Source organism: Schistocerca gregaria, chromosome 2, assembly GCF_023897955.1.
Source record: "Schistocerca gregaria isolate iqSchGreg1 chromosome 2, iqSchGreg1.2, whole genome shotgun sequence".
Classification (NCBI taxonomy): Eukaryota; Metazoa; Arthropoda; class Insecta; order Orthoptera; family Acrididae; genus Schistocerca; species Schistocerca gregaria.
The window spans coordinates 1,053,327,590-1,053,345,983 of record NC_064921.1 but is presented as its reverse complement, the minus strand read 5'-3'; the positions used below and the strand labels follow the sequence as shown (position 1 = coordinate 1,053,345,983).

Below are 18,394 nucleotides of genomic sequence, written 5' to 3'. Positions count from 1 at the left end.
ATGCTGGCTGGGTAGTTAAGGATGGTTAAACGTGTGACTGTGTGTGTGTTTGCGTCTGCATTGAACAGCAGAGACAAGCGGCACCTGGAGATGCCTCGAATATGAGATTGGTGTGAGCGCTGCTTGGAATGCAACTTTCACCGGTGTTTGGTAGCGGCAGTTGGCGGGTGGGAGCTGTGGCTGCCTCACTTCGCGGGGGTTGTGGCGTGCGCGATGAAGCGTCAGTCGGTCGTCACTTGTGGTCCGTTAGAATCGCTAAGAGGGGAAAGCAGAGTCTGCTATCGTGGAATGGAATTCTGAAGCGTCTTCGCCGGTCCGCAGTTAGTGTGAGGAGGGCCGAAGGCGCACGGCTGTGCTTGGAGTGCGCGATGTGTGTAAATAAACACCCGGTCATTAACGGCGCCTACCTACAACTTTGGTCTGCGTTCGGCTGCAGCTCGCGGTTGCGTTCCCGCCCGATCACATCAGCACGTGTGTGTAGGTGAAGACGTATTTGGATGGGAATTTCCCAGGTGTTACGTATGAATGGGAGGTGCCGCCACCTCATGCTTGCAGAAGCCGAGCAGGAGCTGTGCGCGGTCTGCCATATACGTCAATTATCGCTACCTCCTTTGTATTCAAGGGAATGTGCTTGAGCGCGTTGATTGGATTATTTCGGGAGCGGGTTTGTAGGCCTTCATATGCGCTATTTGAATAGTTTACGAGCACTTAGCGTGTCTACACATGAGTGTGCTGTATTATTTAGGAGCAGTTTGCTGGTCTGCGCTGAAATTGTTTCCGAAAATTAGGTGTTGTTTGGCTATTTGGGCGTATATGTTTTGCATTATTTACGAGCGGTTCTCATGTCTGTAGGCTGTCCGATGTGTTATTGTTAACTGTTGACGATTAGCAAGCATGTGTGTAGAGCATTATAAATCACTTATGTAGGAGTGGTTTGCAGGTCTGTATGGTGTGGGGCATGTCGGTGCTTGTGTTCTGTGATGCATATACTCCATCCTTAAATAAAGTCCATTCGTTCCTCGATCCATGCTCCTAGTGCAGGCTGAGTCCTTTTACCAGAAACACATAGGAAGACGTTGCGTCCTGGAGGCTTAGGTTACTGGTCATGAGCTTTGTTTGCAACAATTTTCTTAGGTTGGTGGTGGAAGTGCAAGTGAGTTTTCTTTACTGGCAGAATTCAAACTTGCCGCTGGTTCCTAGGAAAAGGTGGCAGTGACGACCTTGAAAATAGTTGAAATTAGATCATCGAACGCAATTGATACTTTTATGAAATTGTGAATTGAATTAGTTAATATGATTAAAATTGAAATGAAATTAAGTACTTAGGCAATTGATAGCTTAGATGCGCGATGTGGGCGTTAGCATATTTACAGAAGACTATGTCCGGCGCGTGTATAGGGGCAGCGATCGAGGCTGTGTGACGGAAGTGGTTGGACACCCGCGGTGCAACGGAACGTGTCCAGTTGTAACGAGCGCGCTAGAGAGACAGCAGACAATTTTGTGCCAGTTATCTTAGCGAGAGCATTCCTTGTCGAGCACGCCATGTGATGGACCAGCGGTTGTGTGACGCCAGGGCAGATTCCACTCTCCAGCAAACAAGTTTGGCGCAAAGCGCCACGAAACCAGAGTGTTGAATTGCTAACCAATGGTTGTGACATCAGAATGGGCAGGTTCGACCGAGCAAAACATGTTTAGTGGTCCGAGCGGCTGACTGGCCGTCGTAAGGTAGGCATGGACAGCCCCCAACCTGTCCAGCAAAACAAATTTGGCGCCAAAAGTGTGGCAGTGCGTTCTATGTCGACCACATGGTGGATCGTGGACGGAAGGGCGGTTGTGTGTGTGATGTCGGCATCGGCGGGTTCCAGTGTGTCCGGCGGAAACATGTTTACAGGGTCCAGCAACTGGCGCAGCCCGGGCGGCCGCTGGACCAGTGGCGGGCTACCGCTGACCGGTGGCGCCAGGGGGAGCCTCCTCTACTGGCGACGATTTGAACTGAGCCAGTTGGGAGTCCGGACCCAGTGGCGAGTGCACTGGGTGTTGCTGCGATCTCGAGGATGTGTACTAAGTCAGTTCGAGAACAAGTTATGACTGTACTGCTTGAAATAAAGACTTCAGTCCTTTTTCCTTGCTAAATCAGAGGATGTGAATTACGTTAGCACAAGTGCAGTTTATTATTTGACACGATTTTGATAGGTTAGCAGTGAAAAAAGTTAGGGGACAGTCAAAGTTCGTAGCATGTGGATTATTTTGTATGTGCGATCGATTATGGTGTTGGAATTTGAACAGATTTTTGTTTTGGATGTAACGCAAATGGCTTTCTTCCCGCCGAAATCGGTCATGTTCAATAAATAATAAATGATAATAATAATAAATAGAAGTACAGTTTTCGAGACATTATCGTGTTGGTATTTGAATTTGGCGCAATTTTGCAGTGGAGGTATGCCAATAATAATAAATGATAATGAAAGATAATAAATGATAATGAATAATAATAAAGACAAGCACGGTTTTTGCAGCCATTATCGTGTTGGAATTTGAATTTGGCGCCAATTTTTTCTGGATGGTTAGGTTAGCGGACATAACACAATTGACCTATTTTCCCGCCAAAACTCAAATTTCGAGCCCATTTTCTGGGGGTTATGTTAGTGCAGGTAGCCCAACTGGCTTTCTTCCCAACAACCACATTGGTTAGACCCTAGACGACTGGTCAGATGAGTTACGATGGCAGCTAATACAAGCTGACGGTAGGGTTCGAGTGTGGCAGAGTCACCATGAAACAATGGATCCATATTGTTACCAAGACTCTGTACAAGCTGGTGTTGGCTCCGTAATGGTGTAGGCTGTGTTTGTATGGAATGGACTGGATCCTCTGGTCCACCTGAACCGATCATTGGCTGGAAATTGTTATGTTCGGCTACCTGGAGACCATTTGTAGCCATTCATGGACTTCATGTTCCCAAACAACGATGGAATTTTTGTGATCACAATACGCCATGTCACCGGGCCACAATTTTTTGGGATTGATTTGAAGAACATTTTGAACAGTTCGAGCGAATGATCTGGCCACCCATTGGACGTCTGTTGGGCATAATCTAGAGGCCATTTCGTACACAAAATTGTGTACTAGCAACACGTCTGAAATTATGGCCGGCTACAGGAGCTACCACGGAAGTGACCCGTTATGCATGGTTTGCCGCGAAATTATTACAAACGAGAGAAATCTTCGACGTTAACGACGTCTCTTTCCCGAAGCCGTCGCAAACCTGTCCTCGGGCAATGCTCGTGGTGTTTGGAACAGCTGTGTTCCATATGTTTCTACGATCGGTATCATCCAAGGAAGTGCACCAAATCATTCGGAAGAATAAACATGTGAATAAAAAATGTAAGAACTGATATGAGAATGAAGTATAAGAGTATGAGAATTTAAATAGATTGTAACGCCTCAACATACGATACATGCATATGTAATTAATGTATGACACCAATTGTGAAATGTAGTCGTAATTTTACAGTTAAAATAATGCCCTTACATTCCTTAATTTGATAAGAAACATTTGTCTAGTCATCTCCTACGGACACAGGTAGATAAATGAAAACAATAAAAATAAAATAAATAACAATTATAGTCGAGGTTCGACATGGGGTATAAAATTAAGAAACAGGGCGCTAACTGAGCCACCATTTCGTCTGAGCAAATCGCGCGCTAAAAGGCACCTAAAATACCTCGAAAATACCTGGAAAACTTTTAGCGCCTTTTTTTTACAAACGGTAGAATATCTACGGATAAGCCGAGACACGTGTTCACTTGTTGTGGCTCTTCCACTGAGCAAAGTTCCTGGGAACTCGGTCGGGTGACGGCACTTGCCGCGTTCTGCCCCTGAGTCACAGACCTCAGTGTGTGACATAAATTTTAACTTTGTACGTCTACCTGTTCCTGAGAAAATAAATCATTAATATCCAGAGAGACAGATCGACAAAGTGGTCCTACAAAGGTTCCATTTTTACCGATTGAGGTACGGAACCGTAAAAGGCGTGAAAATAGGAAGTATTTGATTTAGTGAACTGAACAGTATTGTTTTACGCTGCCTGATAAGACTGGATCTGTTCCAGTTTGCCTCATATGCAACAAAACTATCGCTTTTGTTAAAAGCATCAATTTAAAAAGCGACTACGAAACAATTCATCAGCAGCTCCATACAAATTTTCCTGTGAGTAGTGGAACTCGTCAAGAAAAACTCTTAGCCTTACTAAATCGATCCTAAGAGTGGGCAACAAAAATCTACCGAAGCAGAGTTGCCTGTGTGTTGGACGCTTAATAAACCCCAGCAGTCATTTTCTGACGCTGGTATAGTAAAGAAATGTACGTTGGAAGTTGTCATGGCACTTTTTGAAGAGAAAAAGGATATTGCCGAAACAGTTCAAGGTATTGCATTGTCGCCACAACACAAGAGAATCCAAATTTTGCCTGTCACAACAGCAGCAATTCACGCGAGCTTCAGCGGAAGACGCCTTGATACGCCATCACTTGTTAAACCACTTGACATTGTTGATGAAGAACAAATGGCAATTTTTGGATACTGAAAGTAAAGCACTTAAGGAAGAATTGCTAGCAATATTGCCGTCTAAAGGACAGATTTGCGAAGAAGATTTATTCAGCACTTCTGATGACTTGGTGACAAAATCAAACATTAGTTTTGATAAAATGGTGTCTCTTTCGACGGACGGAACCGCAGCAATGATCGGCGAAGAAAGGGACTAGCACAGGGAATCAAGGATAAGGATGCTGGGCTACTGTGTCATTAGTTATAATTCACGAGGCAGTCCTTTGTAGGGAACTTAGTCCACTGTGAAAGAAGTAAAGGATAGTTTGGTCAAGTTGATTAATTTTTTGAGGTCCATTTCTGCCCTTTAGCACAGACAATTCAAAGAGTTTCTGTATGAGTGTGATTCGGCGCTTTCTGACTTCCTGCACCACAACACTGTTCGCACAGGTCAAGCGACTGAACGTTTTGGCACAAAAACAAGAAGTAACCTGCTTCTTCGGCAACTTGGACACACAGGAAGCAAGGAAGCATGTGCAGTTCCTAGTAACGTCTTCCTTTCCCAAAGTAATTATGAAACATTTAAAGGCGCTCAATACCGAACTACATGGAAATGTGAAATTAGTACGTTGTCGGATAAATGTATATCTTTTTTCCTTTACAAGCTATACATATTTGAAAAAGACTTTGCAAGTCAAGAATTTATTCACTTTTCAACAATTATTGAATATAAAAATAAATCTGAAATAGACACTGCAGTATTTTCAGATTCTATGTCAGATACTACAGTTAGCAAGGAGTTTGCAGCAATATTCCAAGACTTCGCAACGTTAGAGAAGTTGTCGGGATTCCTAAAATCGTCTTTTGAATTTTCTACAGCGGCATAATGGACCGGCGTGGCTGTGAAGTTGTTGTCTTCCAAAGCGTTTACTCCAGATGGAGATAACAGACATGTAGGAACACATCCTCCAAAGAATTACAAAAAATTTGCCGTTTACCTGGTTGCTAAATTCGGATCCAAACATATTACTGAAACTTCATTTTCAAAAACCAATTTTTTTAAAGAAATAATATTGCTCAAGATTAACGGCCATTCATCTCGAAGACACTCTTCCCGTAAGCTCCCGGCGTGAACCTAACTTCAGAAAGCTGGCTTCAAGACCTCAAATGTTATTTCTTCCACTTCATGCCTATCTATCGTATCTCATATTATTTTGTGAGTGATAACCAAAATAAAAATTAGTAAGGAATATGAGTTTCTTTTTCGATAAACATTTTCAAAAGTTCCGGACCCCACCTAATATGACTTGCCGCCCTCTCACCTACAGTGCCAACCACAGCGGTAGTACAGTGTATACCCGACTGTGGCGAGGAACTAGCGAACAGACTAGTTGCACTAGTCAGTCAGTATTATGACTTAAAGCTCTTGGTTAACCAGTGAAGCTAATGTCAATAGTGTTAGCAAAGACAAGACGTCTGAAATGGATGAACAAGAACATGACCGAAAAATATAGACACTAAAAAAGTCTTTCCAAAAATTACCTGCCTCTATCAATGTAAATGAGAGCGTTAATTTCAAGAGCAATAAGATATAAACATCGACGTCAAGCGACACATTATGTTGATATTCTCCTCGTTCTTGAATCTCACCTGCGGCGCTTTCGGAACATAATGAGCTCCAACTTCTGGCCCGTCATTCTGACTTTCCTAAATCACTTATGACGAAGACCGAGATTGCTCACATTAAAGTGACACAGCCTACTACGTTTTCCTCCTCCTTCATCAATTACACTGCTTGGACGCAAGACGTATGAGAGAGGCGAAATGCCCTCTGATTCGAGAATTTTGTAGCAATCCAGCATCAATAAGAGGAAGTGCTGACAATTGTGACCATTAATGAATCAACCGTTCACTGTCATGGTTGTAAAACACTGACACGAGTTTTCTATGGAAACAAGCAGAAGGGGACTTGACAGAAGAATAATTATGGTTCTGAAGAAATCAATGACTCATTTTATAAAGCTGGAAGAATATATTTATAACAGCTTTGCAACTGTGACGTTTACAGATACAAAATACAGGAGCGGTCGGTTATCTACAACACGTATTGAAACCAGACTGTTGCGATAAGTGCCGAAGAACATGAGAAAGAGATAGTAACTGAGAAGAGAAAGAGAAATGAGTCTAGCCTATGTCCCGAGTTATTTAACAATCTGTACGTTGAGCAACCATAACGCAAACAAACGAGTTAAACGGGATTAAAACTTCAGGGAGTTTAAGGTATGCCAACGAGTTAGTTCTACCAGAGATAGCATTGAATTTGGATCTTTTGAGCGGAATGGATATTGTCTAGAAAAGATGTTATAAGATGCAAAGTTGAAATTGATTTAGTTTGCCGTTTTACGACTGAAGATCACAATGACAGCGTCTTCATATCAGTCATGGATATCTCTTGCTGGTGTCGAAACGTCAAACTCTCCCCACTTTAAGTACTCATACTGGTTTGTGTTGTGGTCTGCCGAAGTCTGGTTTGATGCAGCTCTGAATTCTACTCTATCCTGTCTCTTCATCTCCGAATCACTACCATAACCAGCATCCTTCTGAATCTGCTTGCTGTATTCATCTCTTGGTCTCCCTCTACGATATCGACCCCCCCCCCCCCCCCCCCGGTCCACACACAGACACACACACACACACACACACACACACACACACACACACACACTTCCCACCAATTCTACTTTTATGTCAGCATGATGTCTCAGAATGCGTCAGGTTGTAGCACAAATTTCTGCTCTCTTCAGCTCTGTTCAGTACTTCCTTAAAAGTTCCGTGATCTATTCATCTTATCTTCAGGATACTTCTACAGCACCACATTTCTAAAGCTTCTATTCTCTTCTTGTCTAAATTGTTTTTCGTCCATTTTCCACCTCCATACATGGCCACAACTCCATACAATTATTTTCAGAGAAGGCTTCCGGACACTTAAACCTATAATCGATGTTAACAAATTTCTCTTCTTCAGAAACGCTTCTTGTGAATTTGCCTGTCTATATTTTATGTCCTCTCTACTTTGGCCATCATCAGTTATTTTGATGCTCAAATAGCAAAACTCTTGTACTACTTTAAGTGTCTTGCTTCCTATTTTAATTCCCTCAGCATCGCCTGATTTATTTCAATTGCATTCCATTATTCTTGTTTTGCTTTCGTTGACGTCGAGCTTATACCCTGCCTTCAAGACACTATCCATTCCGTTCCAGTGCTCTTCCAAGCCCTTTGCTGTCTCTGACAGAATTGCAATGTTATCGGTAAACCTCAAAGTTTTTATTTCTTCCCCCTGAACTTTAATTTCGACTCTAAATCTTTCTTTGGTTTCCTATATTGCTTCCTCAATGTACACACTGAGTAACATCGGGGACAGGCTACAGCCCTGTCTCGTTCTATTCTCAACTACTGATTCCATTTTTACTGCCATTTAAATATTTTGTAGGAAGAAAACAGTGAGAGCGTAGTTTTTCTGAATACTTGATAATTATAACGGACTAGAGCTTCAGACGTGTGAGCAGATAATAAATATCTGAAGGGAACATAAGAGTACTGAATTTTTTGTGGTGATGGAATCTAAGTAATAACTTTACTCTTTATAGATTAACAGTCTTTCTATGTATTAAACCTTGCATGCTAAACGTAATGTTGTTGTTGTTGTTGTCTTCAGTCCTGAGACTGGTTTGATGCAGCTCTCCATGCTACTCTATCCTGTGCAAGCTGCTTCATCTCCCAGTACCTACTGCAACCTACATCCTTCTGAATCTGCTTAGTCTACTTATCTCTCGGTCTCCCTCTACGATTTTTACCCTCCACGCTGCCCTCCAACGCTAAATTTGTGATCCCTTGATGCCTCAAAACATGTCCTACCAACCGATCCCTTCTTCTAGTCAAGTTGTGCCACAAACTTCTCTTCTCCCCAATCCTATTCAATACCTCCTCATTAGTTACGTGATCTATCCACCTTATCTTCAGTATTCTTCTGTAACACCACATTTCGAAAGCTTCTATTTTCTTCTTGTCCAAACTAGTTATTGTCCATGTTTCACTTCCATACATGGCTACACTCCAAACAAATACTTTCAGAAACGACTTCCTGATACATAAATCTATATTCGATGTTAACAAATTTCTCTTCTTCAGAAACGCTTTCCTTGCCATTGCCAGTCTACATTTTATATCCTCTCTACTTCGATCATCATCAGTTATTTTACTTCCCAAATAGCAAAACTCCTCCACTACTTGAAGTGTCTCATTTCCTAATCTAATTCCCTCAGCATCACCCGATTTAATTTGACTACATTCCATTATCCTCGTTTTGCTTTTGTTGATGTTCATCTTATATGCCCCTTTCAAGACACTGTCCATTCCGTTCAACTGCTCTTCCAAGTCCTTTGTTGTCTCTGACAGAATTACAATGTCATCGGCGAAACTCAAAGTTTTTACTTCGTCTCCATGAATTTTAATACCTACTCCAAATTTTTCTTTTGTTTCCTTTACTGCTTGCTCAATATACAGATTGAATAACATCGGGGAGAGGCTACAACCCTGTCTCACTCCTTTCCCAACCTCTGCTTCCCTTTCATGCCCCTCGACTTTTATGACTGCCATCTGGTTTCTGTACAAATTGTAAATAGCCTTTCGCTCCCTGTATTTTACCCCTGCCACCTTTAGAATTTGAAAAAGAGTATTCCAGTCAACATTGTCAAAAGCTTTCTCTAAGTCTACAAATGCTAGAAACGTAGGTTTGCCTTTTCTTAATCTTTCTTCTAAGATAAGTCGTAAGGTCAGTATTGCCTCACGTGTTCCAACATTTCGACGAAATCCAAACTGATCCTCCCCGAGGTCCGCATCTACCAGTTTTTCCATTCGTCTGTAAAGAATTCGCGTTAGTATTTTGCAGCTGTGACTTATTAAACTGATAGTTCGGTAATTTTCACATCTGTCAGCACCTGCTTTCTTTGGGATTGGAATTATTATATTCTTCTTGAAGTCTGAGGGTATTTCGCCTGTCTCATACATCTTGCTCACCAGATGGTAGAGTTTTGTCATGACTGGCTCTCCCAAGGCCGTCAGTAGTTCTAATGGAATGTTGTCTACTCCGGGAGCCTTGTTTCGACTCAGGTCTTTCAGTGCTCTGTCAAACTCTTCACGCAGTATCTTATCTCCCATTTCGTCTTCATCTACATCCTCTTCCATTTCCATAATATTGTCCTCAAGTACATCACCCTTGTATAAACCTTCTATATACTCCTTCCACCTTTCTGCCTTCCCTTCCTTGCTTAGAACTAGGTTGCCATCTGAGCTCTTGATATTCATACGCGTGGTTCTCTTCTCTCCAAAGGTCTCTTTAATTTTCCTGTAGGCAGTATCTATCTTACCCCTAGTGAGATAAGCTTCTACATCCTTACATTTGTCCTCTAGCCATCCCTGTTTAGCCATTTTGCCCTTCCTGTCGATCTCATTTTTGAGACGTCTGTATTCCTTTTTGCCTGCTTCATTTACTGCATTTTTATATTTTCTCCTTTCATCAATTAAATTCAATATTTCTTCTGTTACCCAAGGATTTCTAGCAGCCCTCGTCTTTTTACCTACTTTATCCTCTGCTGCCTTCACTACTTCATCCCTCAGAGCTACCCATTCTTCTTCTACGGTATTTATTTCCCCTATTCCTGTCAATTGTCCCCTTATGCTCTCCCTGAAACTCTGTACAACCTCTGGTTCTTTCAGTTTATCCAGGTCCCATCTCCTTAATTTCCCACATTTTTGCAGTTTCTTCAGTTTTAATCTACAGGTCATAACCAATAGATTGTGGTCCGAGTCCACATCTGCCCCTGGAAATGTCTTACAACTTAAAACCTGGTTCCTAAATCTCTGTCTTACCATTATATAATCTATTTGATACCTTTTAGTATCTCCAGGGTTCTTCCACGTATACAACCTTCTTTCATGATTCTTAAACCAAGTGTTAGCTATGATTAAGTTGTGCTCTGTGCAAAATTCTACTAGGCGGCTTCCTCTTTCATTTCTTAGCCCCAATCCATATTCACCTACTATGTTTCCTTCTCTCCCTTTTCCTACTGCCGAATTCCAGTCACCCATTGCTATTAAATTTTCGTCTCCCTTCACTATCTGAACAATTTCTTTTATTTCATCATACATTTCTTCAATTTCTTCATCATCTGCAGAGCTAGTTGGCATATAAACTTGTACTACTGTAGTAGGTGTGGGCTTCGTATCTATCTTGGCCACAATAATGCGTTCACTATGCTGTTTGTAGTACCTTACCCGCATTCCTATTTTCCTATTCATTATTAAACCTACTCCTGCATTACCCCTATTTGATTTTGTGTTTATAACCCTGTAGTCACCTGACCAGAAGTCTTGTTCCTCCTGCCACCGAACTTCACTAATTCCCACTATATCTAACTTTAACCTATCCATTTCCCTTTTTAAATTTTCTAACCTACCTGCCCGATTAAGGGATCTGACATTCCACGCTCCGATCCGTAGAACGCCAGTTTTCTTTCTCCTGATAACGACATCCTCCTGAGTAGTCCCCGCCCGGAGATCCGAATGGGGGACTATTTTACCTTCGGAATATTTTACCCAAGAGGATGCCATCATCATTTAATCATACAGTAAAGCTACATGCCCTCGGGACAAATTACGGCTGTAGTTTCCCCTTGCTTTCAGCCGTTCGCAGTACCAGCACAGCAAGGCCGTTTTGGTTAATGTTGCAAGGCCAGATCAGTCAATCATCCAGACTGTTGCCCCTGCAACTACTGAAAAGGCTGCTGCCCCTCTTCAGGAACCACCTACGGTACGGCCATCTGTATCGCTGAGGCACGTAAGCCTCCCCACCAACGGCAAGGTCCATGGTTCATGTACGATGTTATTTATTACATGTTACATTCTGTAAAACGAACGCTCTATAGATTTTGCATGACAAGGACCTCGTTTACATAACGCATTATTCACAAATCACGGAAATCACCGACAATCGTCGTTAGAGTGCAGGTATGCTACAATGGCTTCGCTGTTGTTATGAGTGTTTGTGCATTAATCTGCCATTGACAAAGCACAATGAAATACTCCAAAAGACAATCGTCAATGCACTACACTGGAAACAAGGAACTAATGACGGCATGTTAAGCATGTCATCTACGGTTATCCCAATGAAGACTTTCTACTGTCTAGAAGACTGTATACTTTCTCGTAGAGTTCGTTACTTGTGTTCTGGGAAGGTCAACGCATAATAGGTAAATATTTTCTCGTAAGTACAGTACGGGTGTGGAACAAAGATGTGGTTGTTAAGATGATACAGGCAAAGTTTATTAGTCTTAGAAAACAACTATGCCGTATGTTGTGACAAGTATGTAATTATCGTACTGCACTGCATCTTATAAGATCATTACAGAAATATTTTCTGTGCGATACTGATGAAATTCACATCTCTTTTACAACATTATCTAAATTTTTATTTGGATGTGTGATTATTCGATACAGTATATTGGCGAACCTTTCACTCTGATGGTGTATGTTCTCCATTTGGTGCCTTCCAGATGATCTGCTTCAGCCTTACATGAACCCTAAGCACAAGCTTCACGCTAGCACAAAGTAACGGCACGAAAGGTAGGGACCGATAACCAAGCAGTGTGGTCCCTTTCCCCTCCTTTTAAACCAACCACAAAAGGTAAGACTTGCCAAAAACTCCTTACAACTGAGAAACTTGTTCAGGATAAAATGGAGAAATTAAAATTGATAGCATGAGTCGAAGAGAACTAAAGACGATTATTTTTACGTGTTGTAATTTATTACCTCCATAGAAAAGGGCTAGACTAAAGATCCAAACGCCTCCGGTTCGATCTCTGGTTGTTCCTGATACTTTTACCAGCAACTTATCACTTCATTCATCTCTGGATTGTTGGTCGTAGTGAAATTGTCGAGTAGCACCGCGGTTCGGCATCCCCCTGTAATGGACTGCGTGAGTTAGTTCAGAGGTCAGAGGAAGACAGTCTCCCATAAGATCCCGAAGCACCCTACTGTTCAACACAACAATCGGGTTTATGACAGCTTTACTTTTTTTCTCCTCCGTATATCTATGGTTTTCTGTAACACATCACAAGAAACACTGTTGTTTCAGTTACTACTAACACGTCCATCGGCGTCCGCAGAAATTTTCCAAGGGGCAAAATTCTGAAAGTTGTATTTCTTTAATAACGCTACGTGCGTCTGAAAACGTGTCGTGCGCCAGGAACTAAATTTGACGAGAAGCACACAAAATTTATTATACCTCAAATGATTATTACTTACATAGTTAGCACCTTTAAGATAGATTACCTTCATATTTAAAGGGTGAGTGCAAATTATATCTTTTTATGTTATTAATATGAATAAGGTTGCCACTCTTTGATTCAAAGATCTAGTATTTCATACTCATATGATTAATTCCAGTGTATGCAAAGAGTTATGCAAAAAGCTAGAACAATTTTAAAAAACGTTATTTATTGCCCCATATTGTAGTATGAAACGAAAACCAAAAATAGACATCAGAAAAAATCGGAACGACTGAGAAAATTCTGTTGGACATAAACAAAAATAACCAATATTAACAGTGATCGAAGTGGAGGAAAAGGCTGCTGCAAATTTTGAGAAAAGGCGTAGAGGAGAGTACTACACAGTAAAGCACGGTACTTTTTGTAGTCAGGAATTAAAATGAGCATCTATTTATAAACTTAATATTTTCCGTAATACTCACAGGTAAGAAGAATTTGCTATTTTGTGATCATATATACACTATTAGCTATATACTGGCCAGTTTCAGATGTGGTACATACGTAGCTCATGAAACTGAAGTAATTTTTTGGTTTATGATGTATTTAGTACACAGTTAAACACTTGTATACAGTGTATAGTGAAACAGTGTATACTCGTGGGTGCTGTAAACTTTAGGCCTATGGCAATTTCTGAAGTTGCGGCATTTTCTGGTGAAAGCTTGCTTAAGGCATGACACCAACAAATGTAACTTTTGGTTTCAGAAAATGTGGAATGTGAAAAATGTGAATGGCAAGATCATAGATGAATCGGATTTCCTTGTGACTGCAGCTTCAGACCACTCTGTAAATTCTGATACACACACACACACACACACACACACACACACACACACACACACACACACACACACATATATATATATATATATATATATATATATATATATTCTGTTTTTAGTTTAATTGTGTATCGATATGTGTTAAGTGTGTTTAATGAAATAAATTACTGCATTACCTAAAACATATTATTCAAAGACGACACGTGCACTTGAAAAACTCTGTGTTTGTCTGATAATGTAAAATAATCTATAAAAATGCTAATGTTCATTTGTTTCCATTCTTAAATCTTCGAAATTAGTTCACCAATTGCTTTCATTTCACAGAATGCTGCCATCGAATTTGCGCATGTGTTTATACTCAGCAATGACGATACTACTGCGAAAAGTTATTATAGGGTACTTGACTGTGTTCAGGAAATCATCTTATATTGTTATTTACGTCATTTTATGCTCATAATAAGCTGTTTTTCTCATGAATGTAAATACTAACAATAAGAAATTTCTTTCTTTCTCTGTGTAAACAAAATAAGAAATAAAATAAAAATGCAAAAGTATAAATAAAATTAAATTTAATATTAAATATGTATATTCACATTACTGCTCTTAAATATTAAATTCTAATCCCCTTTTATGCCCACTTTTTTAAATCTTGTAATTACTTTTTCTACATCTACAGGAATCTGGTAATGAATATGCATAAGTGCAAGACCAAGGAAACGGTTTACATTTATCAATTTTCTTAAATAAGCAGATTGTTCCTTATAATCCGGCAGTTTCCTTGGCTATTTGCAAACACCAGTTTGTTTCTTCAAGATTTGACTTCCGAAATAAGCAAACAGTTTAGAGCAAAGCCGCAACAAGTTCTAACACTGTTATGAAATTTATCCTTCTTTCAGATTGCGATAGAAGCATACGCTTAATACCTCAGAATAAATTTTATTGTTGAGGAAAACGCATCTTCCTGAGTCTTTGGCAGAGTTGCCCTTTGCACTTTGGAGAAAGAGAAATGAATCTGAGTTTTCTAGATTTCAGTATTTTTTGAGTCTGCTGACCGTAACATTTCTATTCTTACCGTATAAGAGAGTGGATTGTGAATGAATCCATAGACGTTATTTTCGTTTACATTATTACATTTGGCTAGTTATTGTTTGTTCACATTCCGCACCAAAAGTGAGAAAAAAGCCAAAATGGGGGAGAAGCGTTCATCCAAATCGAAAATGTGCAATTGCAGAATAAAAGGGACTGTCGTAACGTTCTGATAATTTGCAACTAATGAGAATATTTTCAAGTATTCCTTCGGTGTTCATCGCTTAATTATCAACACTATCTCTTTGCAAATGCCACTAGAAACAAAATCTTACATACGCACTGCGGGGAAAGTGCTAAAAAAGGGACACAGATCGCTCATGCCTTAGTTGTTTCTTCTGTAGTTTATTCGCTAAATGGAAGAGGTTTCAAGGTCTCTTTTTGAAATGTTACATCTTCGACTTCAAGTAAAACATACTACATAGGCCGAGGTAATCAGCCCCTAAAGCAGTCGGAAAAAAAAGATCGTCACGCACCAGGGGGGGGGGGGGGCAATTGCCCCCATTGCCCCCCCCCCCCCCCCCTTGGGTCCACCCCTGAATTCAGAAGTCCGGTAGTTTCTCGAATTATAGCACTACATCTAGAAGGTGCTTGCATCGTCGATATAGGATACACATCTGTGAGACAACCTTGTCAACAAAAACTTGTTGAGATAAATAAAATTAACCGGGGCTTTATTTACATGTTGCGCTAACAGACGGTGTTGTTTCAGTAGTTGAGGCGAGCTCGTAACAGTATTTTGCAAAATCTGGACAAAATAGGATCTTGCCGGGATAACGGGACAAGAAGGCCCGTAATGGTGACGGTCGCGATATAAAGGGACAGAGGGTGACCCTGTGTTTACTTGTTCAACTTAAATTGAACAAAATACGTTTTCAAAACTGGTTCTTCTTGGTTATGTAAAGAGTAGCCAACGGCCTGCACCTGATTAGGTGAGGGTTGAAAAGCAAATGGTTCAAATGGCTCTGAGCACTATGGAACTTAACTTCTCAGGTCATCAGTCCCCTAGAACTTAGAACTACTCAAACCTAACTAACTTAAGGACATCACACACATCCATGCCCGAGGCAGGATTCGAACTTGCGACCGTAGTGGAAAAGCACCTTACACTATCGTACAGTCATACCAGCTCGACCGATGAATTCATACTGGTAGCTCGGTGGTTGCATGTGGCGCTGTATTACAGCCCGATAGACAAGATATTTCAAATTACTGGTGAGGTCATCTTTTCGACCTTGAGGTTACACGTTTTCCCCCCACTTCCAGAGCATAAAACGGAATTGTCCGAAGCGTTTAGACTTCTGGATTAAGTGTAGCCGGCTGTGTTCCACTTGGTCTACTACAATAAATGCCTATACCCTGTAAAGCAATGCTGAATTTGCAAGCCATCAGGGGTCTCGATTGTCCACAGGGTATTAGATTAGTGAAAAGAAGCACACTGAAACGTAGTGCAGGGTCTCGGGGTCTTTATAGGACGACTGTTGACACACGGCTCAACAAGCAGAGCGAAAAACATGAGTGTTGAAGCACGGGCACAATGACGCTATAAGAAGAGTTGATCAGTGCGTATGTATCACGCTATGCAGAACAGCATATAGGTGTTTAAGATGCAGACTTACAGGAATTTAATCAGTACGGAAGTAAAGAGGAAATGACTAGCATTACTGTAGTTACCTTTTAACGAGAGAGGCACGATTACACGCCAAGGCGCCGAACAAGAGCAGGGTCACGTGCTGACTCGCGCGGGAGGCGACGTAAGTGTCCTTGCCCCCTCCACAGGACTCAAGCCTGTGCGTCGCCAGAAGAGAGCTAAATGCGATACGCCCCGACGAGTGATGTCACTGTCTACCGTGGCTCGAAGCCTGATGCGGCTCCACTTTTTTCCTTGCATGTTAATAGTACGCCTAACTCATGTTGTATCTAAAGACCCTCCTATAAACGATCAAACAATTTGACAAATATCACTAGCTCAGACTTCACCAGTTTCGTCAAATTATTTGGCAGCGTGTGTCTTTGAAGAGTTTCACAAACGTAGATTTTGTTTAACGTATCTGAAAGACATTGTGATTGTTGGCCGATTTGAAGAGGGCGGACACTGTTTCTTCTAATGTTTCGTCGCGCATGTTTAACGAGAAAGAGTTTTCATTAGAATTTTATCTCATTATTAGTGTGACTTTCCACAGTTGTGGAAAACACGATCAATAATAAAAACAAAAGAGGACTGGCAATAACCGAACTGGTATAGAGGTGTTACTTCTTTGCCAGCCATAGTCCGCCCCCGGTAGTTGAGTGGTCAGCGCGACTGACTGTGAATCCTAAGGGCCCGGGTTCGATTCCCGGCTGGGTCGAAGATTTTCTCCGCTCAGGGACTGGCTGTTGTGTTGTCGTAATCATCTTAATTTCATCCCCATCGACGCACAAGTCGCCGTAGTGGAGTCAAATCGAAAGACTTGCACCAGGCGAGCGGTCTACTCAACGGGAGGCCCTCGTCACACGCCATCATCATCTCAGCCATATATTACGCAGGAATACGTGAAGAATAAAATGAATATCCTACACACAACATGCAAGCGGGAGTGCAGTAAAATAAAAAAAAATCAATGATCTCCTATTCTTCCATGAACGATGCATATAATTTCCAAATGTATTTCTTTAATGAACTTTCCTTAGGGAAACAAATAGAAGACATCAGATTTGACATAACTGTGTCGCCTTTTTGAGTGAAGGCCTAAATGCTAGGTAGTCCTAGAAAGTTGCTTTCGGAGGAAGTTGATGTAATCATCAAGGTCTGAGTGCAATATTTCCTTCGGCGCGTTTTCATCGATGTATTTATCTCTAACTTTCAACTATTCCCTGGACCAGCGTCTTGTTTTCTATCTCTTCTTTATACACAACACTAAATTCAACCCAAGAAATGCTCTGTCTGCATTGCTAGACATTCCCATGCCCTGATTCAGTGGGGGCAAACCGAGGTATCTGCCCCGAGCGGTAATTTCAGGGGGCGCCAAATTCAAATAATCTTGAAGAAAAGAACCTTGTGTCACGAAGCGTCTAGCATCCAGAGCACGTTGGTCTATCGATTATTCATATGACTTTCAATCATCATGGTGGTTTTCGAACATTTTTGAACACAATCTATATTGATTTCTGAACGAATCATAAGTTGATTTTTGAATGCATGCATAATGTACGTGATGCCTCTGCTAGGGGAATCCCCGTCGCATCTAGAAGATTAAACTTTTCCGCAGACAAAAGAGGACGGTGCTAAACGAGCTGAGCCGAATAAACACTCACAGGTGGATGCCAATCGCTGCTTGCTTATGTGGTTTATTGGGTGTGCGAGAATTAGTGATGACAAAATTGTTTATTAGAACGAGGAAGGAGAAGAAACGGAGAGAGCATGCAAATTACACGGAACAATATGACGATTCCAAATTTATACACAAATTTCGTACTACAGCTTTTCGATCCCATGCTTGAGAAACTGGAAAGAATGAATGAAATTTGAAACTATTGGCTAACATACAACTTTTTGCTTGTACTAGCCCTAATAGGCATCTGATATTTGAACTTCGTGAATTTTATGATGTCGTATTATTTTTGT

The 18,394-nt window shown here is 41.1% G+C and overlaps 1 protein-coding gene across 1 annotated transcript in view; it reads right to left on the bottom strand.

Annotated features, from left to right (window-relative positions):
- LOC126335594 (uncharacterized) overlaps positions 1 to 16,548 on the bottom strand; it is a 75,318-nt gene extending 58,770 nt beyond the window's left edge. Inside the window, exon 1 of the mRNA XM_049999040.1 lies at positions 16,465 to 16,548. The gene's annotated coding sequence lies outside the window, so the exon portion shown is untranslated. The remainder of the gene's footprint in view (positions 1 to 16,464) is intronic.
- Between the last annotated feature and the right edge of the window lie 1,846 nt (positions 16,549 to 18,394).